This window comes from Mandrillus leucophaeus, unplaced genomic scaffold (assembly GCF_000951045.1).
Source record: "Mandrillus leucophaeus isolate KB7577 unplaced genomic scaffold, Mleu.le_1.0 Scaffold161, whole genome shotgun sequence".
NCBI lineage: Eukaryota > Metazoa > Chordata > Mammalia > Primates > Cercopithecidae > Mandrillus > Mandrillus leucophaeus.
The window spans coordinates 1,640,384-1,646,361 of NW_012101599.1; positions in this window are offsets into that span (position 1 = coordinate 1,640,384).

Here is a 5,978-nt window from a genome sequence, read left to right on the forward strand (position 1 = left end):
GAGCGCTTGTGTTCCTTGGGATCCAAGTCTCCTGGAAGATTCAGATGGAAGCCTGTGAGATGCCTGGTGTAAAACGTACCCCCTGGGGGTGGAAGAACGTGGCTATTCTTTTTTTTCACCGAGTCTCCACTACGGATTTTTGAGGAGCTGTGAATCACAGGAGTGACGCAAAACACATGTACATGGGAACGTTTTGTCTGTGTTGTGTGAAGATGAGCAGGTGGTAGATAGCACCACCTTGTGAACCCTGGCTCTGTACTGTGCACGTTCTAGGAAGGGAAAATCAGAGCAGAGGACGTGACCCGAAGAGCCAGGAATGGTTTAAGAAGGATCGTTTGTGGCAGGTTAAGCTCACCGATTTTTTTTAAAGTGGCGTGGAAAGTCAGAGTCTCTAGTAAATGTTTTTAGGAGAGTTGACTTGCTTTACCTTTGCCCCAGTGTGAAAGCCATTCTTTAAAATACTGACTTCAAAAATCAAACACGTCATGAAAGTGGCGAATTAGGCACCATGAAATCAACCTTCTCCCCAGCTCTCGAGTCTTCCCTCCTTGGAGTTTAACTTTCTCCAACAATAAATAATATGTAATTTGTCTGCTCTCCCTAATTCTTCCTGCCAAATTACCCCTTTTTGTCAGTAAGAGAACAAACAAAATCTCTCTCTTAGATAGTAGTTTTCCACGGATTCTCTTCTTCCTTCCCTTCCTCTTTCTTGTTTTTGATGAGAAGCAGCTTTTATCAATAGATCATTTCCAGGAGTCCAAAAGGCTATATATATACAGGTTCAACTCCTCTCCCCAGAGTCCCCCAGGCCCCCACCCTGGGCGAGGCTGCAAGGTGCCTTGTTGTTTCCAAGGGGCCCTGTCCCAGCCCCTCTTATGTGGGCACCCCAGCTATGACACCCAGTAGTGACTCTGGGCTTTGCATCAGTGCCGGCTGCAGCTTTAGTGGCACTGTTTATGGTGGAAGGGGGGGTGTCAGGGCCCAGGTCTTATTAGGGGCAGAATGATGAGAACGTCCCTGAAATGCGGGACCGGGACTACCAAAGGAGGCCTCTCTCTGTGTCTTAGGAGCCTGATCCTTCACAGGCTTCATCATTCTTTCTGCATGACCACGCTCAATCAGACGCGGGGCATCCCTGCCAGCCACAGGTCCAGTCCTAGAGTGATGAGGTGAGCCAATACAAACTAAAGCATATTCTGGTCTGCAAAGACTTGGTGATTCATTAGACATCCTTTCCGTCTTCCCGCCTACCTTAGCAAAATGCAGGTTCTGGTGCGGTGCTGTGATAAGTGGGGAGACGCCACGCTGGGCGTCAGATGCGTTCCTGAGGAGGCCGTGGACATACTCGCTTTCCTCGGGTGTTTGCTGTGTGCTCCACTCATGTGAAGTTTAGTTTAACTGGCCTGAAAGAGGAAGTGCTCGAAAGGAAAGCACTTGGTAAATGCAGGCAAAATCTAGCTAAATGTTCCTCCTGAACGGAATTAGTGCTGGGAGCAGGAGAACGGTGATTTGGGAAGATGGTGTCTGTCGCTGATTTTGTTCACTGTCTGCGGCAGATCATGCAAATTATTTCAAACATTGTCTCCAGCATTCACACAGTCTATTTCCCTGCTCTGCAGACGTGGGAAGGTAAAAGCCACGCCTCCCGGACTCCCCTGACCGACAGCACTTGCTGAACTCGGGTTGTAACTGACCGTGGTCTGTGTTGTGGGAGCAGGAGTTCCAGATTATGCCACACAAATGCAGCCATGAGGACGGAAGGTGGCATGAGAGGGGGAGATGGGACCTTCTGGCAAGCATGGAGAAGGAGGGGTTTGTTCTGTGCAGCCACAGCCAGCGCTCTTCTCTCTGGTCCCAGCAGCAGAGAATCTGAGTGCTGGAAATATCTCGTTGTGTGGTTGCTATTTCTTCTGGTTGCTTATTCCTGACGACGTAGTATCCAAGGTTTGTTCTCTGGTCCTCCTGGAAATTCTGTACTGACTCTGCGTAAACTAGCAGAGTGGATTCTGTCGTCTGCAATTAAGAAAGCCTCCTCTTTATGATTTCCCGGAGACAGAGTGGCATCAGGACGGCCACACCACCAGCTCACAGCTTTCTACTCCAGTACTCCAGATGATCTGGGGAGACTCTGGGGCCCTGAAAAACAACTCTAGTGGGTCAACTAAGACACCTAAACCTAATGTTTTAATGCATTACATTGAGCAATCTGAAAGGGTAGGAATTTCCTCACACACTCTATGCTGAAATGCTTCTGATATCTGTATGTTCCTAGGAGTATGTTTTGAAGAAATTGATCACATCGTGTGGTTTTATACAGTAAGTCCACTCCAAATGGCATCAAAACGGTTTAAATTGGGCCCAGCGGTTCATACCTGTAATCCCAGCAGTTTAGGAGGCTGAGGCGGGAGGATCACTGGAGACCAGGAGTTGAAGACCAGCCAGGGCAACATAGACCTTGTCTCTACAAAAAATAAAAATAATAAAAACTTAGCCAGGCATGGTGATGCATGCCTGTAGCCCCAGAGACTCAAGAGGCTGAGGTGGGAGGATCGCCTGAGCCCAGGAAGTCAAGGCTGCAGTGGGCCGTGCTGTGTTCACATCACTGCACTCCAGCTTGGTCCAAAGAGCGAGGCACTGTCTCAACAAAAAAAAGTAAGAATAGTTAAAATTGTTTTAAGAAAAAGAAATTCGAAAAGAAAATACTGTATAGTCCAGTTCATTTGTGAAAAGAAATGGCTGAAGTCAGTTTTTATTTCCTGTCACTTCTTTTACATTTCTGAATTCAGAATTCTTATTAGGTTTATCTTAATATCTCAATGTTTCATAACTGCTCTCTTAGAAAGATCATTTTAAAGCAATTGCATTTGTTCTGAAAGTCACATCCAGATCTGTTACCTGGGTCTATAGGTTTACAGAGTAAAAAGAATTCTTTCATTAATTTACACATTAAAACTATGACCCAGTTGCTCTGGACACAGCAAGCATACAGATGGTCACTCAGTGAATAAGTAGTAATGGTGGAAGAGGGTGCAAGAAAGTCTGTTAACAAAAACCAGAAAGTGACTTTTATTTTGACGTTGACCGTAGAGAGATACTGGGACCACCGGAGAATGAGGTAGAGTAGGCGTTAAGTACTATAAGAGGGATTTGATGTCCGCAGGAAAGGTTTCCCATACTTGTCGATGACGACTCCCTTCACCCAGTTACTCAAGTCAGAAGCCTGGAAGCTCTCGTCCCACCTGTCCCTGCCTCACGCCTCATATCTGATCCACAGCCAGGTTTGTCTGTTCCGGCTCCAACATGTTCCCCAAATGCATCCCTGTCTTTCCAAGTCTATGGGCAGCATCCTAGTCCCGCTGAACATTGTGTCCTGCCCGGATGGCTGCAGAGGCTTCTCACCGGCCTCCTGTTTCCTCACTTGGCTTCGTACAACTCTTTCTGCTTGCAGTCACCAGAGCTATCCTTCAGCCCTGTGCAGCACACCACAGCCACCACTCCGTGGCCTCCCCACCACCAACCAGACTCCAGGCCAGGTCCTGCCCGTCTTGCCAGCCTCACGTCATGCCAGCCTCCTCCCCCACGCTCCTCCCAGTTCATCCATGTGCCCAGGTCCTCTGTCCCTCAGAGGCCGAACAAGAGGACATCTTGCTGCCGGGAACATCCTTCGCCCGACTCCTCACAGGAGGCAGTCAGGTCTGAGCTTACCTGTCGCTTTTCAGACCAGGCTTTCTCCCACTCTTGCCCACATCTTTGGGTCTAAACAGTGCCGTCTCTGCCCACAGTCCCTTATCCTCTCCAGCACCGTATTCATTTCATACACAGAACCTCTCGCCATTTATAATTATATACTTAGTCTTGTTTATATGCCTGTCTCCCACCAGACTGAGAGCGTCACACACGCCAAGCTCTTCCCTGTCTCATTGACTATTGTATTCCCAGCACCTTGTGCTGGGCCTGGTACGTAGTGGGTTCCTGTGCATATACATTTTATTTTCTGGACAGATCAAGAAAAAAATGTTGCCCACTGCAGTTTGGGTGACAGAGCAAGACCCTGTCTCAAAAAAAAGTCACTTAGGATATTAATTCAGGAGAATTTAGCAATAACCAACAAAAAGGGGATTAAATTGACCAACGGAACTCCAACTGAAAACAAATCTGGCCAGTACCTTCCAAAATTGGGGGGATGGGGGATGACGAGGAATTATACATACAACTGATAGGCTGTTTCCACCCACCAGTCTGCCAAGATACAGACAAAGACTCTTAAAATCGTGCTTACAGTAACCAGTTTGTAAAACAGTTTGCAGTCTCTACAGATGTTGAAGAGAAGCTCCCCCAGCAATCTCATTCTTAGGTATGGCCAAGAGAAATGTGTTTTGCAAGAATGTTCAGAGCAGCATTATTCACAACAGTCCCATACTGGAAAGAAGAACCCAATGTCCACCAACGGAATAGACCAATACATTGTGGCTTAGTCATGTAATGTAATACAACTACAGGCAGAACCATGAATGAATTTCACAAACCTAATGGCAAGGAAGCAAAAAAACAAAAACAAAAACAAAATGCCAAGCTACATGCTGCGTAACTCAATTTATATAGCACTCAAAAAAACAGACAAAACCCTGCTATGATGTTGAGAGATACATGTTTAAATAAATCCCTAAATGTTAATGCCTCCCCTCTCCGGAAAGGCACTGAGGCAACTGTGTAAACTCAAGATAATAGTCACCCTTGGGAGGCGGGACACGAAGGGATCTCTGCCACTGACAAAGTTCTGTTTCTTGACAAGGGTCGTAGCTACGTGCATGTTCATTTTCTGGTCAATAGCTGTTTTTAAGAAACTATGCATAAGAATCACATGTTGAAAATACCAGTTCTTGGACGCATGCCCAGGATAGTCCGATCCAGTGGGCCCAGAAAGCTACTCTTCAACAATGAACTTGGGAGCTTCAGACGGAGGTGGGTCAGGCTTGCAGAAATAACGACTGACAACCTCATGGCTGGAAAGAGTTTTAAGGAACAGCCAAAAAGTTTACCCTGACTCTGAATTTATTGCCCTGGCCTGATCAGCTCAGGCTCCCATTGGTAGAAGACAGAGATACAAAGAGCAGGAAGACGTTAGGAACATCTCGCAACCCAGCAAGCATTTAAATCAACTCGAAACAAAGCGAGGGTGAAGCTGGAAATTGCATTATAGTGTCTCTAAGGTCAGAGCTGTGTGTCTCATGGGAAAATTGACCCTTGCACATTTTCTCAACTCCATTTGATCACTTTCCTTAGCTTTTGAAAGAGCCGCTGCGTGCCCATCATTGGGATCAGTGTTGGTGGTATGTCATGTGCCAAAGGCCATCGTTTTGCAATATGGAAAACTAAGCCCAGTCCTGACGTGGACATTCAATCCGTGAGCGCTCATGTCCAGCGCAACTGAGCTCCTGCTGAATGGGCTCCGGTCTTCCGGGGTAATATACCTGCAAAATGCAAGAGAACGGGATGCATAGATCCAACATTTCCTTGCATTTCTGTCAGTCAGCTTTGCTGAGCTTTCTCTCTGGATGACAGCTCCTGAGCTCCAAACTTCGAGGAGCCCTTCCCCCACGGAGATCTGGACTTGGCTGACCGGGACTAATGCAGCTACAACGCCAGGAACTGCAGCTCAGCTCCGCGGCACTCCAGGCTGAAGTTGCCATTGAAAACCACTCAGCCATAACTAGGCAAATATACCCATTCACCAGAACGGCTTTCCTCCTGAAGGTAGGCCCTAACCCTAACTACTCACCAGAGAAGCCTGGGTTGTGTTACGTTGTGTGGTGTTGTGTTGTGCTGTGCTGTGTGGTGTTGTGTTGTGTAATTTGTTATGTTGTATTGTGGGATGTTGTGTCGTGTGGTTGTGTTGTGTTTCACTGTGTGATGTGTGGTTGTGTTGTGTTGCACGGTGTGATGTTGTGTTGTGTGGTTGTGTTGTGTTTCTCTGTGTG